This window comes from Macrobrachium nipponense, chromosome 31 (genome assembly GCF_015104395.2).
Source record: "Macrobrachium nipponense isolate FS-2020 chromosome 31, ASM1510439v2, whole genome shotgun sequence".
NCBI classification, from domain to species: domain Eukaryota; kingdom Metazoa; phylum Arthropoda; class Malacostraca; order Decapoda; family Palaemonidae; genus Macrobrachium; species Macrobrachium nipponense.
This window is the reverse complement of record NC_061093.1, coordinates 60,582,192-60,606,708: the sequence shown is the minus strand read 5'-3', so window position 1 is coordinate 60,606,708 and position 24,517 is coordinate 60,582,192.

Below are 24,517 nucleotides of genomic sequence, written 5' to 3'. Positions count from 1 at the left end.
AGAGATGGGGGGATGGGGGTTGGTGTCGGGTAGGGCAGAGGCAGTTAGCTAGCCAGGCTGTGCTTGGAATGAGGAGTTGTAAAGACCCCCTCATTAAACACTACCAAGTCACTAGTGGTTTTCCGAAATGATTCGGTAACAGCAACTGATGGATAAATATCCCCGAGGTACTTTGGGGAGAACCAGTCGAGTCGAGTCGAGTCGAGTCGAGTCGAGTCGAGCCTTGATTGCCGGGTCGCAGGTAGCCGATAAGAGTGTTTGGAAGGTGGTTAATGAAGGCCCTGAAATGGCTGATGGGTTCTGGGGAATATTCTCTCTCTCTCTCTCTCTCTCTCTCTCTCCATGAATGTGAGTAACCATCGTTCGAAATAAAGTATTTTTAGCATTAGCTTCTTTGGCAATAATATTGTTATTGGAAGGTTCATAGGTTCATTCTCTCTCTCTCTCTCTCTCTCTCTCCAGATTAATAGATTTCAGATCTAAACCTTCCAGGCGAATGCCATAGTTCATTTAATTTCAGATGAGGACGATAGCTACTTCGTGTGTTTTTTGGAGCGATCTCATAAGATGATGATTGCTATTCCTGTTACAGCCACTTGATCATTACCGGGCCAGCGAGTATGAGGCAAAAGGACAGGAGATGTAAACAAAAAGAGATAACACGATCATTCCGGTTTCTCTCTTGGTCACAGCCATCAAAATCATAGGAATCGATTCTGAGAAGTTGCTGTAATCATCGTCATCAGCAGTGGAAGTAGTAGTGGCAGTAGCACCATTATCTTCATATGCGGTGTTTATTTCATATAGCAGAATAGTCATTTGCAACAATACTAAAATAAAAATGAAAAAAAACTCCTGTTATTAAGTATTATTTCCTTGAGTACATTTTATGGATGAAATAGAGCTAGCACTTTTTGTATTATATTCTCAAGGCCATGGAGAAGATCAATGATCTTGGCCATCAAATCCTTAAATGATCGATCAGCTGCTTGATGTTGAATTTCGTGTCTTAGGCGAGTTTTTCATAGCCATATTATTGCACTTGCCGCAACTAAGACCTACGTCATGCAATGGTTTGAGTGTTGCTCGGTAAACTAAATTCCATCCATGTTCTAATGCACTGCCAAACATCTGGAAGGCAGGTGTTAAAAGTTGGTTTCCCTCCATAACATAAGTAATAACGTTCAAAGAAATTATTGGAAATGGTGAAATTATCTGGAAGCTTTGATCTTTACATTCTGGGGAGCGAAATCATTTCAAATTTGGGGTGGTTTGTGTGTGGATGATTTGGCTGAATGCGACGAATAACAACTTTCCCAAATACACTAAACATTAAGAATTTCTTTCATCGTTCGAAAGGATTCGTTTGCATCCATTTAAATCTAAACATAAGCGACGGTTTATGGGAGATCGTCCAGCTGCCTACTGGAAGAACCTTTCGAGTTTCCAGCTGCTCATCTAGCAATCCGACTCTCCTGGTACTCAGGTCTTGTTCAGTGGCGCAGATTTTGATTTTTCAATACTTTCTGAAAAGTTTTCTTCGTCAGTTATCTCGGAGACTAACTGAATTTGCTGCTAGAAATAAAAAAGGAAATGGGATGTTTTTTAGCTGCTGTATTTGTGGAACGCCTCACTTTTTAGATAAATACTAATTACACATTATATGAAATATTTTTGGCTATTGAATCACATCCGAGAAAGTGACGGGGAGTTTAATGAAATATCAAAATTAACTGCTGACAAGATTCAGACGTTAAAGTTGATAAAAACCTCTCAGGAATAAGATTTTCCCAAAATAAAAACATCGCCGTAAGACTACACATGATCGTCGTTCTGACATAGTTTAGTGATTACCAAGCCTACTAACGATTATATGTCGTGATCTACCGTTATTTCTTAAAATTGATCTGAAATTTAGTTCTTATTACTAATCCATAGATAATTAAACTCTTTCAATGCTTAATTTTACCCACGCCTAACAATCGAGAGAGAGAGACAGAGAGAGAGAGAGAGAGATCACAGCGTTACGAAGCCTCGCATGTGGAAAACCAAAATAACGTGAGACTTTAAGAAATGGGGGAGATAGTTTACAGAAAGGCTTCTGTAAGGTTAATGTTGAGAATTAATGAAAGTAAGGCTACTGAAAATAATGGCTTTGAAACCCTCCATAAGGTATCATATTCGGAGGACAGCTGGGGAACAAGAGTCTGCCTTTGAATAACGTTACCGAGAAACTGCATTTTCAGAATCACTACAATGCCATACCTTTCGATTTTTTGTAAATAACTAAAGATTTTTCACTTATTAATTAAATTCAGTCACAATGTTTCCATTAATTCAGTCACAATTGTCCATTAATTCAGTCATAATGGTTCCATTCAATTCAGTCCTAATGGTTTCACTAATTCGTCACAATGATTTCATCAATTCAGTCATATATTCAGTAATGTATTCCATTAATTCTGTCATTTTCCTTAATTCGTCACAATGGTTCCATTAATTCAGTCACAATGGTTCCATTAATTCAGTCACAATGGTTCCATTAATTCAGTCACAATTGTTCTATTAATTCATTCGCAATGGTTCCATTAAATGTCACAATTGTTCTATTAATTCAGTCACAATGGTTCCATTAACAGAAATGATATATAATTCCAGCCTGACCGAGCCCGATCTTTATTCACTAAATGTTAGGAGGGAATCTAAGTTATTCTAGTACTTTTTATCCAATATCTTTTTATTATCTGGCTTTTAGAATATCTAAGTCGCCAGGGATGGAATCGAATACATCTTCCTACATTGTGTGAATAAATACAGCATGGATGAGAGTTTATGCGCGCGCTTACGAGAAATCCGGTAATGTATCATGCTTAAAAATCGCGTCGTATAATCCTGCAACTCGAAAGGTATTTCACTCCTTGCGCACTAAACCTCAATTCAAGTCGCGTCCTCTCTTGTACACCTCAGCTCCCAACAACGAAACACCTGATTTCCAAGTTAGTTCCCAACAATCGAGTCTCAATGGAAGACCTGAGACGATGCCCCAAAGGTGGATATATGTATCTATAAGCCGTGCGAACGAAGGTTTATAGCCCTTGTGATACACATCGACAGCTGCGTATAATAAGCCTTTTCGAGGAATCAAAGGAGGGAATATAAAATACTCCCCCCAATCTCCCTCATACTCGGAGGGGAATCTACGCCGGCCGATAGAAGCCAATTTATGGGAGTGATATCGAGGGCGAATCATCGTTTGGCGGAGACGTCGAGGTACAATCACCAATTATCAGTGAGATAAGAATTCGAGGAGTCTCTCTACAACTTTATTGGGCAAGGATTGGCTGTAAAATGCTCTGTAATCATAAGTTTTGCTGCACAATCGCACAGCCCGCGGTGCTATTGAGCCTAGTATGCTCTCGTCTCCTCTTCGCTTTCCTTCGCATTAATCGTCTTTCTTTAAGTTCTTGTTTCAACCATTCTTCTTTCCATTCTTCCAAGAATGATTCCACTCTTATTCCTTTTTTCTGTTTACACAACACCATCCATTTTTATTCGCCTGCTCTTGTTATCTATTTGCCAAATCACCATCAAGTTCGTCTTTCTCCTCCATTACTAACTTCTCCGTCCTTCTCACTTCTCTCATCTTCTCATTCTCTGCATTCGCCTCATGTTCTTTCCCATAAATATATAGTCTTCATCGTAAGCCTTCCCTGTCGTTTCCTCCTCTTCCTTTTCATTCTTCACCGCCAACCCTTTCTCTGCATTTGTCCCACAATAAGCCCTTTCATTCTCTCTTTTCACTTCTCAATATTCGTGTCCATGTTGACTTCATAATTGATTATAGGCTTCAGTTTATATGAAGTTCATTCTGAGAAAATTCTTCCAGTATACCTCAGTGACTCTATTTCAAGAATTGAAATTAACTGAATATAGAGTTTTGGCCAAAGGCCAAGCACTGGGACCTTCGAGGTCATTCAGCGCTGAAACGGAAACTGACATTAAAAGGTTTGAACGGTGCAACAGGAGGAAAACCTAGCAAATGCACTATGAATTAATTGTTAGGAGAGGGTGGAAAGTAAGATGGAAGAAAGAGAATATGAAAGGAAGTACAGTAAAAGGAACGAAAGGGGTTGGCACACTGCAAAGTACCTTAAGTAATGAGTACAGTGCACTGCATGAGGATACAAAGCTACTACATGTGTAAATTTCTTTTCTCCGTTTGGAAAATTGTCGGTTGTATAGCGCTGACGCAGCTTCAAAATAAAGCCAACATCCATTGTTCTGGTCATCCTTCCAAGACAAACATCAATGTTAAGAATTGTTGAATGAATAGCCAGTCAAGTAAGAAGAATCGTTTAAAAGATCAAAGACAGATGATAATTCCAAAGTAGTGTTTCTGTTTAAAAAGTATATCTTAGTTTTACCAGACCACTGAGCGGTTTAACAGCTTTCCTAGGGCTAGCCCGAAGGATTAGATATTTTTACGTGGCTAGGAGCCAACTGATTACCTAACAACGGGACCTACAGCTTATTGTGGGATCCGAACCACATCGAGAAATGAATTTACTATCACCAGAAATAAATTCCTCTGATTCCTTGTTGGCAGAGCAGGTAATCGAACCCGGACCCTGAGATCGATAGTCAAGCACGTAACCAACTCGTCCAGCGAGAAATTAGTGTTTCAGTTTAACTGGGTAGATTTTGATATAACAAGATGAAGTAGTATGAATGAGCACGATATCATATGACCATCCACTGCCAAGTTTAAGATCATGATTTACAGGGATTAAATGGAACTGTAATTTCATTTATTTATTTCAGCTCTTTCTCTCAGCTTCGTTTAAGTGATCGCAGGGACCTTCGAAAACCCTCTGAAATTAATGAGCAACTGTAATCGCTTATAAAGTAGCCTCACGGTGGTTTTTTTTTTTTTGGGCTGGCGTTCCCATGTACCATAAAGAATAGAAAACCATTCGATGAATATTATTAACTTCTGATAGCTTAATTTCATATCAGGCCAGGGTTATATGAAGAGAGTTGAAATTATTCTTTCACAGATAAGTCATCCCCCGTAAAAAAAAAAAAAAAAAAAAAAATTAATCTATTTTTTTCTCTCTCTCAAATTTCGTAAAAGATGGAAAATTAGACGGCAGAATAATTATATGAACAGCCAGACAGAAGAGAAGCCAGCGATAAATACCCTATACCATTTCTATTATACACTCTAAGTGGGTATTGGTTCATTCAGAGAGCATTTATTGGCTGCCTTCCAGCCAGCCCTCCATTGCTCATCGATACCTTTTACTATGTATATATAAAACTCTCGTCATGAAATAAATGATAACATCTTTATATACACCAACCTATAGCCTAACCCTTCAGAGCAAAAAGCGAAAATATATTCATAAACTAGGCGCTTCCAAAGAAGAATGCAAATGTTTCCCAACCTCCATCTGTCACAAAAAAACACCGGCGGCTCGTTATCCTCGGCTGATTAGTATATGAACGACGTAAAACAACCCCCTAACTTTACATATATAACCATAATTCAACACTCGGGAATACATAAGCCTCCCTATAATCAGAGACCTTTCCATCCACCGTACTATTTTCACCTGAAAGATATAACACGAAAACTATGATTCATCCATTTGTAAATCATATTCCTTAGGCAAGGGCATGTCCCCTATCTGATCTTATTAATCACATAAAAGAGTCTGAAAGAGAGAGAGAGAGAGAGAGAGAGAGAGAGAGAGAGAGAGAGAGAGAGAGAGAGATGAACCTATGAACCTTCCAAGAACAATATTATGCTAAATAAGCTAATGCTAAAAATACTTTATTTCAAACGATGTTTACTCACATTCATGGAGAGAGAGAGAGAGAGAGAGAGAGAGACCAAAAGGATTTCTAAAGCCAGTTTTGCCAGTGCTATACAAGCAGAGCAAATCAACATTTTCTCAATAGCTTTCCTGGTATGTTGTGCTCTATCACTCACCCGTTTTGAGTTCATCCACGATATCATTGCGTAAACCTTCGCGGAGAGAGAGAGAGAGAGAGAGAGAGAGAGAGAGAGAGAGAGAGAGAGAGAGAGAGCCTTCAAAGGCCCGCTCGCTACCCAATGGCAGCCAAGCATCTTCCAGAGAACCCGCATAATAGGCACATAGGTCCTGGATTACTAGTGATTAGGTCTATCCAGGAGCGGTTCAACCCACATGTCTAGTTAGGCCCATGATTTATTGTCTTCCCGAATGTGAGGCTGATGCGTATCCTTCAGGGTATTTTTACGGAGAAATTAGATAAGAAATGGGGATGAGAAATTGCTCAGTGAAACGAGGGAGGGAAAGAGAGAGTGTAGAACAGAAGGATAATTAAGGGAAGCTGGAAAATGGGGAGATGTGATAAGAAAAATAAATAAAACGTCTCCTAGACGAGTAAGAGAAAAATTCATACAATATAAAGTGAAGAATTACAACAGTTTGTGAATTGGAACCATAGAAAACGGTAGACATTTAAGGGGAACTTGAAAAAATTAGTGGGCTTAATAGTTACAAAAAAGAAAAAAGAAAGTTCCCAAGGAAAATATCTAAAACATTGAAAAACGATCAGAAACTAAAAACCCAACAGACAGGAATTTTGGTAAGGTAAAAGAAGCTTTCCCAAATTTGAAAGAAATCTGTGAATGAGAAGGAAGACTTCAAGATAATAGGAGAAAATTGATCAACTAAAAATAAAAAGATGAAAGTGAAACCAACCCACAGACAGCATAAACAATGAAATTCGCAAGTCGTTACTGCAAGTTTCTGACGAATGATCTATATGAATTTATGGTGTAAGAACGGATTACTAGTGCAGATAACGTAATGAGAATTTAAGAGGAAATATTCGCTCATTCTGTTGGCTCCTGGGGCACCCGTTTTGGTTCAATGCCGCTCCCTTCAGACTCTTAATTTTTTTTTAAATAAATTCAGGTACAGTAACTTCCATCCTTTGGTAATAACCCATCCAAGAGCTGACCTGACCCGGTGGTCATACGAAGTATAGTGGTATAATACAGTACCAAACAGCAGTAACATCAGTCAAATGTCGTGGGTCATGTCATATAGAGAAGGATTAGGATTCCACGTCAGTCAGTGAGCCAATAAGCAAAAAAGCGTTTTGCCACCTCAATACGACAATAATGACAGAAGTATGCAAGTAATAAAAAAGGAACTTTGATAAAAGTTTTATATGTATCACGTCGCTTTACCTTTGGGAAAAATCTATTAAGAGGAATTCTCTCTCTCTCTCTCTCTCTCTCTGCCAGATAACCTTAGATCATCTTAAGGCGGGCTGAGTTCAGATTTGACGAATATTTCAGCCCTTCGACCCATTAATGAACGCATCGATGTAACTCTTACTTCCAAAGTACATACAACACTAAATTTAAACTTCGCATATCTGTTAAATATGGAAGCACTGAATATCGGTTTCTGGACGAGAATTTATTTTATTTTGCTCCGTCAAACTGTTTATTGTCTAGAAGATCATTCGGAATGGAGGTGTTGTGTTTGGGGGGGAGGGGGTTAGGATTCTAAGGAAGGAGATGAGACAGGTCGTGAGTAGGGTAAGGAAAGAGGGGACGATGGGCAGGGGTATCGTAGCAGGCCAGCAGCAGGGGTGGAAGGGGGAGAGGACCACAGGATTAGGATTTTGGGGGTGGGGTTGGGCGAGAGGGAGGGACAGGATCCATGTGATCAGTGGAGGAAAATACGAGGTATGTGAGGCCTGCCGGCGATGATATCCTGACGTGGCACATTAATTGGAGTTTATAGTCTACTATCGCTCACCAATATATCGTATAACATTCCTCCTAAATCACTCCGGGTCGTACTGTAAAGTAGCGGTTTATTTACGATGTAATACCGAGCGCGAGGTGGGTATTATCGCAGATGGTGAATCTAATCCGATATATATTAGCCTATCATTATGACTCGACAGTGAAGACAAAGAAGTTGCTTCAAAGTGCTTCGGAGGTATACGTCCACCATGTTTATTTAGCATTTTCGTTGAGGATATGTTAGCGCCTCGAATTTACTCACATTGGCTGTTGTTTATCGTTTAGCAGGGTTGGTATTTCAGCTCGGCTCGCAAGTTTTATGCGTTGTGCTGATGATGATGCTTGTTTAAAGCAGCTGTACGATTGGCTGGTGAAAATATTACAAGCAGTGTCTTGTATTTGCCTGTGAGATTAAGTCGAACAAAAGTGTTTCCAAATAAACCTCTGTTTAACAACTTCATTCTCTTAATTAACGTGTTCCTTGACAGATTAATGATAAATTAAGAAGACTGAATTCATAGAGTATTACGTAAAAGAGCAAAAATAAATCGTATTAAAAAACTAGGGTTATTGACTGAAAAAAAATAATAGAAGGAACTTTATTTTTCGTTGGCCCTTTTCTGAAACATTTGCTTAACCCATTAAGATTGAAAGCTTATTAGCCAGCACAGCGGAAGTCTCCCACAGGGAAGGGGTAGCTGAGGGCCAATTTGTTGCACCTTACATGCGAGAATGATTAAGTTTCGCCAGGGGCCACGACTTTACTCGTAGGAGCTGTTATGTGGATACTGAGAAGAAATAGGATGGTGGCCAGGTCCTTGCAAGACCATGTGGTCGTTGCTAGGGTGGTCTAAAGCTTTTAAGTAAGAGCCATGAGGTGGTTGCTCAAAGGACAGGCGCTCATGCGTAAGAGCAATCAGCTGGCTGCTAGGGGGGCAGGACCTCGTGCGTAAGAGCAATCAGCTGGTTGCTAGGAGGACAGGACCTCAGGCGTAAGAGCAATCAGCTGGTTGCTAGGGGGGCAGGACCTCAGGCGTAAGAGCAATCAGCTTGAAAAATTTTAGCTTGTTAAGAAAGGTCAGAAAATGTTTAAAATGCATAATGGAGAAGAATAAATTAGGAAAAAAAGAAACAGCAGAGCTTGCCATGATGTGATGAGTGTAAATGGAAATTTAAACCTGTGAAGTATGACTGCTAAAACTGCGGTAGTCGAAAAACCAAACGCAAATAAAATGAGTAGAAACCGACAAACGGGAGAACAAAACATTGAAACGGCGTTTGTCAATAATGAACACAACGCATATCTATTCAAGGATTCGTGAGGAAATAAAATTTATTCAAACGTATGATTCCGAAGACGCGAAACTGCATAATAATACATCGTATTCCGATGATGACATCACTAGCAAGCCACGACCAGGACTACCCATGTGGGGAGGGTCGTAATTTCAAATGGCGCCCGTTTCCAATGGTTTTTCGATAGTTCTGAATATTTTAAAAAAGGAAAATTAACTTTATACAGCTTTACTTTTTTGTGTTAGGTACTAATGACAAGAGAATGGTCTTCAATATTGTTTAGTATTTACCCCCTCTGCCATTGCAGTCAAATTGTATGTGAAACGTCCGGAGAGTTATTTCAGAAGATAACTGGAAGCTCGTCGGCATTGGATTTGATGTCTTCTTAAGGACAAACAACTGTTGTCTGAGATAAACAGTACCCGAATTTGAACGTCCGATTCTATAAACTTGGACTCTGTTATCACCTCGAGTGAAAAACCTTATAACTAATGATAAGATGAAGAGAATGACAAAGAGAAATCAAATAAAAAAAGAGCAGCATTAGACTTGGCAGCGCAAATCAAAACAGTGACACAGATTTGTAGAAAGAAGGAGGTTAGCTTATAGACTTTAAAGAAAGAAAAAGAACGCAGCAACAGATGTACTGGTGAATAAATATAAGCATAACACGTTGAAATCAAAAGAAAAAGGCCCAGTGGAAGACTTGATAATAATTTAGGAGAAAAACCTAGACAAGTATAAAACATACACAAAAAAAGACGTAGTAACAGACTTAATAGTGAATGATTATTCATTGCCACCTTTCCAGTCCCACTCCCTCCCACATTCTCGCCCTCTTCCTAACCGCCCCAACCGCCCCCCCCACCCCCCACCCCCAACAACCTTATTGTTGAAATGGTTTCAACAGAATGACTAACAAATGAGGGAGCTATCCATCAGCGTGATGGATATCCCGTGATCAACCCCACATAATCCAGGCGATGGATCTCAGAGGTAAGATAAACCAATAACTTTTAGACCTACTGATAACCAGCGCCATGAGTTGTGTCTGACAGCCCCTCTATCACTGTATAGAGGCCGTATGATCACCTTATAGATAGCTCCTTTTAGCCCGTTGACAGGAGATTGACAGCAGGCGCTAGATAGCCAACACTGATTCATGCCCTGTGTCTGTAAACGTTGCGGCTTTCTGATATCATAATAAGGCTTCAGGGAGAGAGAGAGAGAGAGAGAGAGAGAGAGAGAGAGAGAGAGAGAGAGAGAGAGAGAGAGAGAGAGAGAATAAACATGAGAATTAGCTTGAGTACACTTTCCAAAAGCCCGATGACTTCTATATGTATTCCTTTATGAGGAGGAGACACGAATCCTTAAGCTTGTGACTGACACCAACCATGGCAGAGAGAGAGAGAGAGAGAGAGAGAGAGAGAGAGAGAGAGAGAGAGAGAGAGAGAGAGAGAGAGAGAGAAAATTAGCTTGATTACATTTTCCAAAAGTCCGATTTCTATATGTATTCCCTTATGAGGAGAGACGAATCCTTAAGCCTGTGACTTACACCAAGCACGGCTGCGAGAGAGAGAAAGAGAGGTCTTCATTCGTTCTGAGCGCTGATCCCTGAATCTCTTCTTTCTTCCTCTTGCTTTCAGAGCAAACAAACCCTCGGTGTAAATTTTAAGAGGCCGAACAAACAGCTGTTAATGCAGAGGTGCCGAGAATATTTAAAACTCTCCTCGCAGCCACGCAGATATAAAAATATGCTAATTAAATGCGTTCGTATATCACAGTTAATTAGCAGGTGGATCCACTATAAAGCTCGAAGCGGAAATGCTTCGCAGTTTATTTCACGCCCCGCCAATAACATTCATTACAAGCATCGCGACCTTATATTGAAGCATAAATCTGCCGAACGGTGTCTCGGCTCTCCCATTAACGTGATTGATGGATTGTACTCCTTTGCAAGGGCCAAGTCCTCTGGCTCAAGATCCCTTTCACTCATTCTGCTGGCTTTTCCGACCTCAGTGTGACCTATTGTCGCTTACTCCTCATTTTTAAGGTCTGTTGTCATTTTGTAATGGTTGGTTTTCGGGTCCTTTATAAAACTATTCTGGATTTTATATGACCCAATCTCGTTTACTCCTAATTTTTAAGGCCTTTTATTACCATTTGTAGGCATTGGTTTTCGAATCCTTATACAAAACTTTGATTTTATAAGACTAAACGGATTTTAAGAAGACTATCTACCCAGATTTTACATAACGGCTCCCAAGAAAAATGCCGGGCGCAAGACCATTTCTAATCCCTGCCCAGAAATTTGGAGGATCCGTAATTTGTTCTTTTAAAGAAATAACGAGGGTCCTCTTTTATCACCCCGTCCCTTCCGATGAGGCCTCCCTCCATTGAGAAACAATAACCCTCACCCCCAAAAACAACGCCAATTTGTCCCGGGGTCCGAGAAATCGAAGCGTATCCTCTTTTTCTCTCTCTCTCTTTGTCTTCCCTTTTTTCTTATTTTTATTTAAGATGGGTCGAGATGACCCCCGTTGAGCCAGATCCATCAAGAGCTAACGAGATGGAAGGCGAGGTGTGTAAAGATAGGCAGTTAGGCCCCAACGTCGTTCTACCTGCGCTCGTAACTACCTGTAACACACCCACTCATTACCCGCAGAAAAATATAATGGAAACACTAAAATGGCGACTTAGGGCGCATAGGGACGACTGTTACCTTGTTAGGAGACTCCTTCAATATGTAAATGGCTACACATAGAATCGGGGGCGAGAGTCAGTACGTTGTCGTCGACTTCTACCTTCCATCAATCGTTATATTAAAAAGAGAGAGAGAGAGAGAGAGAGAGAGAGAGAGAGAGAGAGAGAGAGAGAGAGAGAGAGAGAGAGAATATGTATGGCCACAAATCACGGCCCTTAACTATGACCGAAAATGAGATCTCTTCATCACCGCAACTCCCACCCCTATAATTCCTACGATCAATATGCAACTGCAAATAACGAGTAAATCACCGAACGACCTAAAACAATATGCTGGGCCTCCTTCCAGCCCAACCACCACCCCCCTCCCCCCCTCCCTCCCCCTACACCGGAATAGGTTCACCACTAAATCACCTCTTATAACCAGACGGGCGGCCCTCGTCTAGGCGTGATTTACCGATGAAGCAGGTACGAACTTTGCCACGTCCAGGCGGGCCCCCTGTGGAGCATCGCCCCCACCCCCCCAAACCCCCACCCCCTCCACCAGCCACCATTCCCCCCCCCCAAAAACCCCACCCCACCCCTCCACCAGCCACCATTCCCCCTCTCATCTTTGGTTCTCTCTCTTCTCTCTCTCTCTCCTCCTCTCTCTATCTTTTCTCTCTCTCTCTCATTCGTAAATTCTTTGCACTTTTGCTTAGCACTCTACGGTTTGGTTTTAGTTTTCACTTCTTTGAAAAAAAAAAAAAGGAAAATTCACTATTCATATTTGACACGCGTTTTTTTTTTTTTTATAATGTTGCTGGTGTAAATCATGGCCATACTGTAGATACATATTCGTGACAAATCAGTATTCTCGAAATATGAAGTTATATTTTACTTATGAAGTTAATTTACTTTTTTTTCTATATCAATCATCCAGTTCGACTAGGTGTGTTGTTTTACAGTGCGGGATTCAGGTTGCATCCTGCCCCCTTAGGAGTCCATCACTTTTTCTCATTGTGTGTGCTGTTTCTAAGGAGCACACTCATCTGCATGAGTCCTGGAGCTACTTCGCATCTAGTTTTTCCAAGGTTCCTTTTCAAGGATCTTGGGATCCTGGCCTAGCGTTCATATTTATTTTTTTTTTTGCTCTATCACAGTCCTCCAATTCGACTGGGTGGTATTATAGTGTGGGGTTCCGGGTTGCATTCCTGCCTCCTTAGGAGTCCATCACTTTCTCACTGTGTGCTGTTTCTAGGAGCACACTCTTCTGCATGAGTCCTGGAGCTACTTCGGTATCTAGTTCTCAGGTTCCTTTTCAGGGATCTTGGGATCGTGCCTAATGTCCTATTATTATTATTATTATTATTATTATTATTATTATTATATTATTATTATTATTGTTGTTGTTGTTGTTGTTTTAAGGAAGGTAGGTTTGACTAAACTCTCGTTTGAGCTGTCAAATTTTTTCAAGGTCTACCTCCATTCCATCCTTCATTCCTCCACATCAAAAAATATTGTCTCTTATTGTAAGTATAATATCATAATCCCCATTGGGGGGCAGTGCCGTCAGTCCACCTCATGTTGTGTACTGTAGGCATTTTTAATGTTCTTTGCAGCGTGCCTTCGGCCCCTAGCTGCAATAGCTTCAATTCTTTTTACTGTACCTCCTTCCATATTCTCTTTCTTCCATCTTACTTTTTACCCACAATGCAACTGCGAGTTTCCTCTTGTTACACCTTTCAAACTTTTACAGCCAATTTCTGTTTCAGCGCTGAATGACCTCACTGGTCCCAGTGCTTGGTCTTTTGCCTAAATTCTATATCCAATTCGATCTCGTAATAGATCCCCAAGCTACGTAAGATGTCACTTTCGGAATAAGTGAATAAATTGTCATATAAGACTAACGTATTCTGTTATTTATCGTCTTAGGTTAGCAACCGCATATTATTGGCGCCTAGACTGGTATGAAGGACTCAACTTAAGGGGTTCATAGTTGCCATAATGTTTATTAGCGCTGCACTGGAATTTTACAGCTTTTACTACTGATCCTGTTATATAACTTCGCATCTGTTTCCTTCCTTCCTTCTCAGGACATTACCTTTTAGTCGAAAAATCTCGGATATTGCACTAATTCAGTGTCTTTAGATGCTGCAAATTAGACAGGACCAGATGCCGAATGAATGCTTTGGGCTAAATTTCAATCCCAATCGTGAAAAGAATTATCGTGCTCAGGGTTTAACTTGGTATATTATTAACACTATCTCTGCCTGACACGTTTTGTCTATTACGTACAGAATATTGTTCGGTGAACGATGATGTCATTGTTCTGAAGAGCTGTTATTCAGAGGCAATATTCACTTATCTGGTTAGCTACCTATTTGTGTATCCATCCATCTATAATATCCCATTATAAATATATATATATATATATATATATATATATATATATATATATATATATATATATATAACTTTTTCCATTAAGAATCCCACTGTTTTTCTAAATTCCCTCACTCCCTAAAGGAGTTACTATTCCTTCGACAATTTTTAGAAGGTAATATATATATATATATATATATATATATATATATATATATATATATATATATATTATATTACCTTCAAAAATTGTCGAAAGGAATAGTAACTCCTTACGGAGTGAAGGGTATTTAGAAACACAGTGATGCTTAATAGAAAAGGTTATAAATTGTTCCAGGCAAGTTCCAGGCAATTGAACTCGGGATCCTGTCGCTGTTGAGGAGAGCATCATAACAACTAGACCACGAGGAACACAGAAGGACCATCTATAAGAAAACAAGGCCACCTGAAGACCAGAAAAGAAAAATGTGGCAGAAGCGAGGAGGATGGATACCAAGGCAAAGAGTAATTCTACTGTTTAGTTTCACCTTTATCGAAGCTACCAGCACTAGCAGCATCAATATCCCTCCTTCAAAACCGATTGCTTTCTAGATACATAGTTAAGCTTTCAAAGTGACCTAATTTCCCTTGACATTTAATGAGTGCACTTTGAGTCCTTTTTTGACCACCGAGGGAACGATTAATAAAAGGAAAACATCTTGGAACGCGCCAGATCTTGAAAGTAGGTCTAGATTGACAGAAATGACACAGTTCGCAGCATCTTTCTAGAGAAAGGTTTCTGTACACATGAATTTTTAAAGATCAACTATCAATTACAGTGGGTTATGATACCGCAATAACGCCCATAAAAAAAATCCATAGGTTATGATCACATTCATTGAAATAGGATAATTCATTGGTTCCAGCATGAATTCAATTAATTCTCGAAACTGACTATTATGTTCGATTAGCGTAAGGTTAGGCAAATCAGGCTTCAGATTGAAAAATATCCGATCCATGAGAGGCAGCTAAGCAGATGTAAAATTACTCGTATATAAGCACTTAAGTCCTCAACATTATAATATTAAAAATGGAATCTCTTAATGGTAACATCCATTCAAGTCGTTGTTGCTTGCTAGACAGAGGTTTATCTAAAAAAACCTTGCCCCGTCTCGATCTCTACAGCAAACAAATTACCCATACGAACAGACCCATAATCCTTCAGACATTCCACTGAGGGGTGAGAGATGTGCATTTCTGGTGATAGAAGTTCACTCTCGACGTGGTTCGGAAGTCATGTAAAGCCGTTGGTCCCGTTGCCGAATAACCACTGGTTCCGCGCAACGCAAAAACACCATACAAACTAACAAAAAAAAACCATAATCCTTCACCATACCCTGCTGACGAGTAGAGCCACTGCCATCTTGAATTCAAGATGGCGGTGGTAGAGCTAACCAACAACACATCGGGACAATCCACATACATTTCGCTTTCATCTCGCGCAGAAAGTCGTGGGAAAGTCGTCCAGTATCGGAGAGGAGGTCGCGATGTAATATTATCGCATTTAAGTGATTGGGAAACGTGTAATTTATAGCCCCGGCCAATTTCGCACGGGAGAAAGGATCGCTCGACATATCGACCTCTTATCAAGCCATTGAGGCGGAACGCTGGTCATGAACGAGATTTATTTCACGCTTGTGCAGCGCGTCATTCGTCTTCTTGCACTGTATATGTGCAAAGGTATTACAGTAATAATAATCCCTGTTTCCTCGAAATGATTCGAGAAATGTCGTCGCTTTTGTTCGTATCTAGGTAACATAGAGATGTACCTTGGGGAAACTTTACTTACAAACAGTCGTCAAAACCAAGTGTCTTAACTCCATTTATTATTAAGAATTTAGAAGCGGAACGTAGAGATTTTGAGAATAATAAAAGGGGAATTAGCTTTCCTAGTAAATTAACACAGAAACAAAATACCTGAATATCATTCGTTACAAAGAAGAATTTGTCAGAATCTGAGAGAGAGAGAGAGAGAGAGAGAGAGAGAGAGAGAGAGAGAGAGAGAGAAAAACTATAAGAAGAAGAAGAAGAAGATAGAGAGAGAGAGAGAGAGAGGAATGGAGAGAAAATTTGTAAGAAGAAGAAGAAAGAAGAAGAAGAAGAAGAAGAAGAAGAAGAAGAAGAAGAAGAGAGAGAGAGAGAGAGAGAGAGAGAGAGAGAGAGAGAGAGAGAGAGAGACTTTCTTCACATACTGATCGTGATGCCTCTCCGCAGGATGCCTGAACTCCTCGCTTCAAATAACTATCGGCTTCCCAGATTTCGACATAAGGGGTTCTTTGCGCAACGGACTGTACCGAAATGCAACACCCACACAGTCCAACAATAGCTTTATCTCTTATTTATATGGTATTGTCGTTTCAACATCACGCTAATAGTATACTATTTGCTATAATTTTCAATATATTTTTTTTTTTATCTTTAAGACCCCTTTTCTCTGAAACGTTTGTTAACAAGATAGGCAGATCAATTAGGCTATTTCGGTAGTGTATAAATGTTGGCAGATTTTAATAATAAATATAATAGCAGCTGTAGCGGGCGTCGTAACCCTGGAACACGTACTGTAAACCTGGAAAAAAATTTCTGATCAATATAATTCAAAATCGTCATAACCTTGGAACGTCATAAGCAGAAACCGTCGTAAACCGGGGCCTCCTTATTATTAACCCTCTTGTGCCCTACGAAATAATTTCAGTGCTTTAAAAACAGCCATCAGACTAATGTATAAGTAGCCATAAAATTCATAAATGTATGCAAACATAATGACAGACCAAAATTATCTCATGGATGAAATCATATTTTAAAGTGGACCTTATCTTTTTAATACTATGAATATTGACAGTAATGATAATCTAATGTTGCAAAAACATTTGCTAGTTTTCTTCCAATGCACGTCGGTGATCTTAAATGTATTTATTCTGTATTGCGTCATTTTCGATTCACATTTTTCAAGAAATATTAAAATAATTCCATATTTTGTGATCAACCACTAAATTCATTCTGAGTACGTTTCTGCAACATACGCGTGTCACTTTCAAAATTACAATATCAGCGTCTCAATAATGTATTTTATTTTTCAGTGGGATGTGTATTACAATATTTTCATCATCTCAAATAATGTAGTTTTATTCAGGGGATGATGTGTATTACAATATTTTCAGCATCTGAAATACTGTATTTTTATTTTTTCAGTGCGATGTATTACAATATTTCGTATCTCAAATAATGTATTTGATTTTTCAGTGAGATGGTTAATCACAATATTTTTCGTTTCTCAAATAATGTATTTATTTTTTTCAGTGGGATGTGTACAAGCCTGTCAGATTTACGTTATACTTAAGTTCCCATTTGAGAATAAATTTTAGCTTAATTGTTTACTCTCTCTCTGCTGCATAAGCATCTCCTGTCATTATCATTACTCCGCCATTGCATTTAAGTTGATCAGGGGATCATTGAACACTTCAATGGACATCATTTTCAACACGCTCTTTACTTGATAAACATGAAAAACGTTTTTAACTTGGTAAAATGAATATCACATTCTTTATTTGATAAATATGAAAAACATTCTTTACTTGGTAAATACGAATAACACATTCTTTACTCGGTATATATCAATAACAAATTCTTTAATTGGTATATATCAATAACACAGGCTTCACTTTAGTAAACATGAATAACAAAGTCTTTACTTAGTATAAATTCAAATAACACATTCTTATTTGGTAAATATAAAAAATCTTTACTTGGTAAACTGAATAACAAATTCTTTACTTGGATTATATCAATGACATTCTTTGCTTGGTAAATATGAATAACAAATTCTTTGTACTTAGTATAATTTAATTCAATAACACATTCTTTACTTAGTAAACATGAATAACAAAGTCTTTACTTGGTATATATCAATAACACATTCTTTAATTGGTAAATATGAATAACACACTCTTTACTTGGTAAACATGAACAGACTTATTCCCTAACACGATTTCGTTTGAATCTTCCGTTTTCGACGCTATGAAATTTAGTCTGTCAAGCAGAGCTCTTCGGCACTTTTAACTAATCAGCGCTGAAGAAGACAGTGAGAGGGATAAGCTGGGGCAGTTGGACAAGATCAAGAGATCCAGAACAAATGAAAGGAAATACAAGGGTAAAGTTGAAGAAAGGAAGTGGGGATGAGGGTTAAATAAAAAATTAAATATGGATGCAGCTAAAGGCACGAGGAACGCTGCAATATCTCTTTAACAATGCATGCAGTACGCCACATGCGGTGCACTACCGGTACTAGCTCCTTAAGAGGTATATCATTTGGCAGATAGTTGCGAGTTCTAGTGCAATGCTTAATACGGATTTCCGAAGTCTTTTGTCTTTGTAATTTCATTTTTGTCTTTGTTTATTGATCGAAGTATCCTGCAGGACAATATAATCAAGATGTTACATTAAAGCTAATGTCAATTGAGACAAGAGGAAAGCAGAATGGATGAAATATAGTAGAGTTTGCATCAGTGACTTTCAGTTCATTTATCTTGATCAAAGCTCGCACACGTAGGTTATAATACATGCAATCGTCATACTTGCATGATTGTATACTTGTATACCTACAGACTTATTATACAATACGCAGGCTACAATCAGGGTTGGCCAGACTTTTGGACTCCGAGATCTACTCTAAAGACTGAAACTCTTTTACGATCTACCATACTATATAATCGCATATTATTACGTGAGAAATAATTCAAATAGCGCCATAGTGCGATGAAACATGAGTATGCATTGCCTTACTTGCGTGTGTGTATATATATATATATATATATATATATATATATGTGTGTGTGTGTGTGTGTGTGTTGTGTGTGTGTGTTTGCGTGTGTGCTTATGTTTTTGTTTGTTTATACAGGATTATGGGGGAATGGCTATCGACCAAACAAGTGGCCGCAATTGATCGACTGTTAGATAGCTTTCAACTGGTATATCGCGATCAACTGTTTGGCCACCTCTGGTCTACATATTACGCACTTGTATTTAGTTCGTTTTACTCATAAAAAAGCCAAGTTTATGGAAATGATTATTTGTCCCCACTCAGCAACAATAACGCTGCTCACGAACGCTAATTACAGAAGCGCCCTGAATCACAAATCATCTTCGAGTAACAATTTTATTTTTTTAAACGAACATGACCCAAAACAGACCCGTAACCAGCAGCTTCCTTTGCCGCATACCCTGTCTTTCCCGCAGCTCATTAGCGAATACAATCATTTTCGACGCAGAAGGATAAAAGGACAGAAAATAGCCCGTCTAATTTCTTGGGGGAATTATACTGTCTTCGTGCATTCGTTTAAAAATGTTCCCCTGAGGGCCAGTTAGTGGCAATGCATTCGCCGTGGAGTTGATGGTGCCGCAACCAACCTCTCTCTCTCTCTCTCTCTCTCTCTCTCTCTCTCTCTCTCTCTCTCTCAACCTCGTATATATGCAGATAAGGCGAGCAGCGAGAAGGGATAATGGCGCAACAGCTTTCCTCGGCTGATGCACCCTCTTTTATGGCTTCATAACTTAGCAGACTTTATCCCGTGAACCATCATCATTATCATATTCATAACGTGGTGAGCCATAAGAGACCTTTAATGTCCAACTATTATTATCTGGACTCCGCATTAAAATTCGTAATGTTGTTTAACAGTCAGTTTGAACAATGCAAAATTCATTGGCCGATAGGATGGGCGGTGACTGGTCCCTTGTTGCTCGCACCGGACCCTCCAAGAACCTATGTCCCGATGGCTTCAAAAAAAAAAAAAAAAAAAAAAATAAAAAGTTAAAAAAAAAAACCCTAATTATCAACTGAAGGTTTTTTTCGCCTCTTCCTCCACTTCTCTCTTTATTCATCTTTGCTGTTTAGGTGTTACCGGGTCCTCGTTATGATCAAAAACTATCTAAAGTCGAGGAATCCAATATGCACCTCGGCGCAATCTCAGTGAGTTACGAGCCGAACTATACATTGGGGGCTCTCAGCAGCGAAGCCAGCAGATGTACTTACTGCAAACGCTGACTACCACCAAACCAGCATGGAGAAGGTAGCAGTTAGCGGGCAAGCGAACAGAGGAGTACAAGGTAGTGGTGTGGCTCTCGTCAGCGGAGAAGTATGTTTTCGCTAATGACCTCAGCATTCAACGACCACACTGCGGCGCTGTGGGTCGTCTCCGCATCCCTTGGTCCGAATTTAGCTTTAATTCGGCGCGTTTGCAGATGATGGACTGACGAGGGTTGTTAAGAGGGAAGATGTATATGTTTTTATGAAAGTCCCCTCCTCTCTTTTCATTTCCTAGGACGATCCAGATATGTGTTAGTACATAAATCTGGTTATTTTCTTTTAGTTGGTCATTTTGCTATGAACTTAGATTCAGAGAGAAAAAAATTATATTTTTCCACACATAATGACATCGCATATGAAAGTTGCTTGTTAAAATGAAGTAAGTAAATGGGCTTATTTTAATAACATTAAAGGAATAAGTTTCTCCCGAGATCAACGGTACTCTGATCTGCATCACAGGTTATCTCGTAAATAAAGAAAAATGCACAAAAAAACATTTTTTTTCCTTAGATGCTTTACCAACAATATCATGATATTTGATTTAATCTATGATTCTTCAATAAACAGAAAAAAGTAAAGTCATTCAAATTAATGAATAAATATGATGACTTCTGCTCGCTTTTTAATGCTTCACTTCAATGGTTCATAGACAATGATTTGAGAAATGTTTTATTTAGTGACGTTTAGGCTTTCGAAAGCGAGAATTATTTCATTATTAGCCTCATGATGAGTTATTGATATCTCTTTATGATGCTACCAATCAGCATTTCTTCCTTATAGTGTGCCATTCTTGCTATTAATGTATTAATAATACAAAATATCTGTTCATTTTACCATTCATGTTGTTGGTTGAGATTAAGCTGGCCTTGTGCCAGCACGGGCTCTTGCTCCTAGAGCAGCCCGTAGATAGGCCCATTCAACCTTTCGATGTAATTGTTTCCTTGCCTAATGGAAAACATTTACAGCTCAGTTAATACTATGAGATTTACACTAATATTCGACAGCTTTTGTGACAATTTACTCTACTTCTCAATACACAATTGTAGTATTTTTTGCAGTTTTGCATTAAACAAGCCATGTCGTATAGATACATGAAAAAAGGTCACTATGGATTACTCGAAGCGCGTGCTAAACTCTACGGTCAAATAGAGCATTGTTTCACCAACGAAAATTTAAATAAATACGCTATATCTTATAAGAAAGGCTTATTCAGCACAGTTTAACATACACATTATGATTTCTAAATAAAAACAAGGCGTGATCCAACCTCCGGATTACTCGAAGCGCGTGCTAAACTCTACGGTCAAATAGAGCATTGTTTCGCCAACTAAAATTAAAATAAATACGCTATATCTTATAAGAAAGGCTTGTTCAGCACAGTTTAACATCCACATTATTGATTTCTTACATTTTCATTCTAAATAAATAAACCATTTATTCATATTGTTATTCGTTTACTTTCTTCTCTGTTTACTCACCTAACTTATGTAAAGTAATGAATTTTACTGATTTATCAAACTCCACCACACATTACTCTCAGCCCCTCCGGAACTTATCGCCAGAAATAATAGTCCTACTTTTATCACGAAGCGTTTTGATAACCGCGAATCGATTTCGGCGGAAAATTAGGGTGTGAATACAAGACAGACAGATGGGTGTATTTCCCATAAGATGGATATTTGATCACCTGGGCGTATGGGCGGCCATCGGAATGGGCTGCAACACACGATAATCACCCTTGTGCGTGAGTGATGGAGTGGCCGAAATGACACGTTGCAATGGTCTCGCTCACGATTGCAAGTTTCACACTCGCCACTAAGCATCATCGAAGGAGGAGCTCTCTCTCTCTCTCTCTCTCTCTCTCTCTCTCTCTCTCTCTCTCTCCTTCCAAAGGCTTTCAGATAAAAATGGATGTTGTTGGTAGAGAGATAACATCTCGGTAAGGGATATACCATTCGGGGTCTTTAAAGGAACCCAGAGAAGAAGAAAATTGGCAGCCTTATAAAGCAGGTTATAAACTAGCTAGCTAGGAAAACGCCATCAATGCCTGTAATTTCTTTCTTTGTTTTTTTCGGAGAACTAAAGGGAGAGACCTTCTTTGTGGGAGGACAAAACAAGCATTGCAATGGTTACAGACGAGCTGAGATGACATAGTGTAAGTAAATGTTACAGTCACAAAATGACAGAGCATGATGTGAAAATGCATAATACTTCACCCGTATGCAAGTTAGACATGCTAGGACTAAATGTATTTTATTTATTCTAATTCATTTTAAATGGCTAAGTCAACCTCCTCTTGAATTAAAAATGAAATGCTGTCAGTCGGGCAATATTGCCGTAAAAGGGTTTTTTATTCTATATTTCTCATCCTCTTTCTTTTTGTTTTTTGAAAGATATTTTTTCTAGGTTATGACATTTTTTGGCTGTGACTTTTCGATGATCACGATTTTCGTAAAATTGACAATACGAAACGTCAACAAAATGACAGCAAGGGAGTACAATAAAGGAGATGATAATAACAATGAAATATGGATTCAAAATTATAGATCCCTTAGATGATATCAAGGAACAGCTTGAAATTTGCGTTTGCTGTAAGGCTCTCTTGCATGTTAACAATTAACAATTTAAGGTACGCTGTTAAGCTATTCTTGTTTTTGTAGGATCATTTGGCTGTAGCTGAAGCACTCAGTCTCTTCAAACTATAATTGACAGAGCAGGGCTGAGACTTACACTGTTTCCTAACTCACCATTTGGAAGTTAGAAAAAAAAAAAATCTAAACGCGCAAGAATTGGTTTCACGTACACCAAATCAAAAGGAATATCCCTAATTTCGTAACCTTTCGTTTCAAATAGAAGCTTAGATATCAGTGCTTAGATGCAACTTAAACGTTGTAGTAAGAATATTGGGAAAATTGTTTTACTGTTATGTAGATGATTAATTTCATCTTTGACGAATAAGTGTCCGGTATTGGCTCCTGTTTCCACCAGGACCCACTATTTCATTAAAACCTTGAAGTCAAGGTGATGTTACGTCCTCTTCTTCCCTCAATCTATGCCCTGTCAAATTAGTCCTTCATTTGTTTGCTGGGACTTTTCCTAGATCGTGACGCCCCACCCCAAGGTTTTTCGGGGGTCGTTATCTAGGATTGTAATATTCCTTTGGGGACATTATCTTTATGATATTACAGCCTTTTGTTTATGTTTTTTTTTACGGACATCCTCAACGTGCTTGTGGTACTAAACACGCCTGGAGGTCATTTATCTAGGGAAGAGGCGTTTGCTGAAACGTATTTGCCTTCATTATTCTTTATACATCTGAAGAAAAAATTGAGTAAACAATTATTCAGAGGAGAGAGTGTTCTGTCGCCCCCTATCCTTGTATTATACGGAAAGATGCCATCAGGCATCTTTCCATAGAGGAAGAAATGACTGGACCGCAGACTCCTCAATACCTGAAGCTTTGTTTGGACATGACATGACCGAGAAGCCGCGAGAAAAGGAGCGACTGGCAAAAGGGTTGCAATTGGTGTTTGGGGGGCGGGGGTGGGGGGGGGAGGGGTTGCAGGTTTCCGATACATCCCTGGGAAGGTGGCTTGCGCGCGCGCCCGCCACCAAGCTTTTGTTGATCTCTCGGCGCATGCGTACACCCATGGCCCTTTGACCTCAGTAATTACAAGAAAGATTACTCATAGCCTTGTTGGCAGATAGGTGGTCGCTTCCACACCCATCTTCCAGCCCACGACATCCATCCCCACCCCCCTCCCGACCTTCCAGCGACGATCAATAATTATTTATCTATAAACCAGAAGACCTCTTGTTCATCTGACCGCATCAAATGAGAGACGGAGTTCACCTCATTCTTTTCTTCTCCTTTTCCTTTCTACCAGTGACTAAGTATCCGGAAAGAATGTCGCTATTTATGGTTCCATCCACAGTTATGAATTTCAGAAATACGAAATGAAAATATAATAAAAGAATCTGGGGACAAGTTAATCTTGCTCGCATGTTTCTCTTCCGCCTTTATATCCTTCCATAAGATCGTATCCTTAAACTTGATTACGAAACGAGTTTAGTACAAAGCGGTCAGATGGCCCCAGCTGAGTGACTAACACGCTACCCATCACCTCCGCTGCTCTCCGCTCAAAGGAGCTTCAAAGCATCTGTCGCTTTATCTCACTCCTCATCTCGTCCTGTAGGACGCCGCCGCCGCTTTGGTG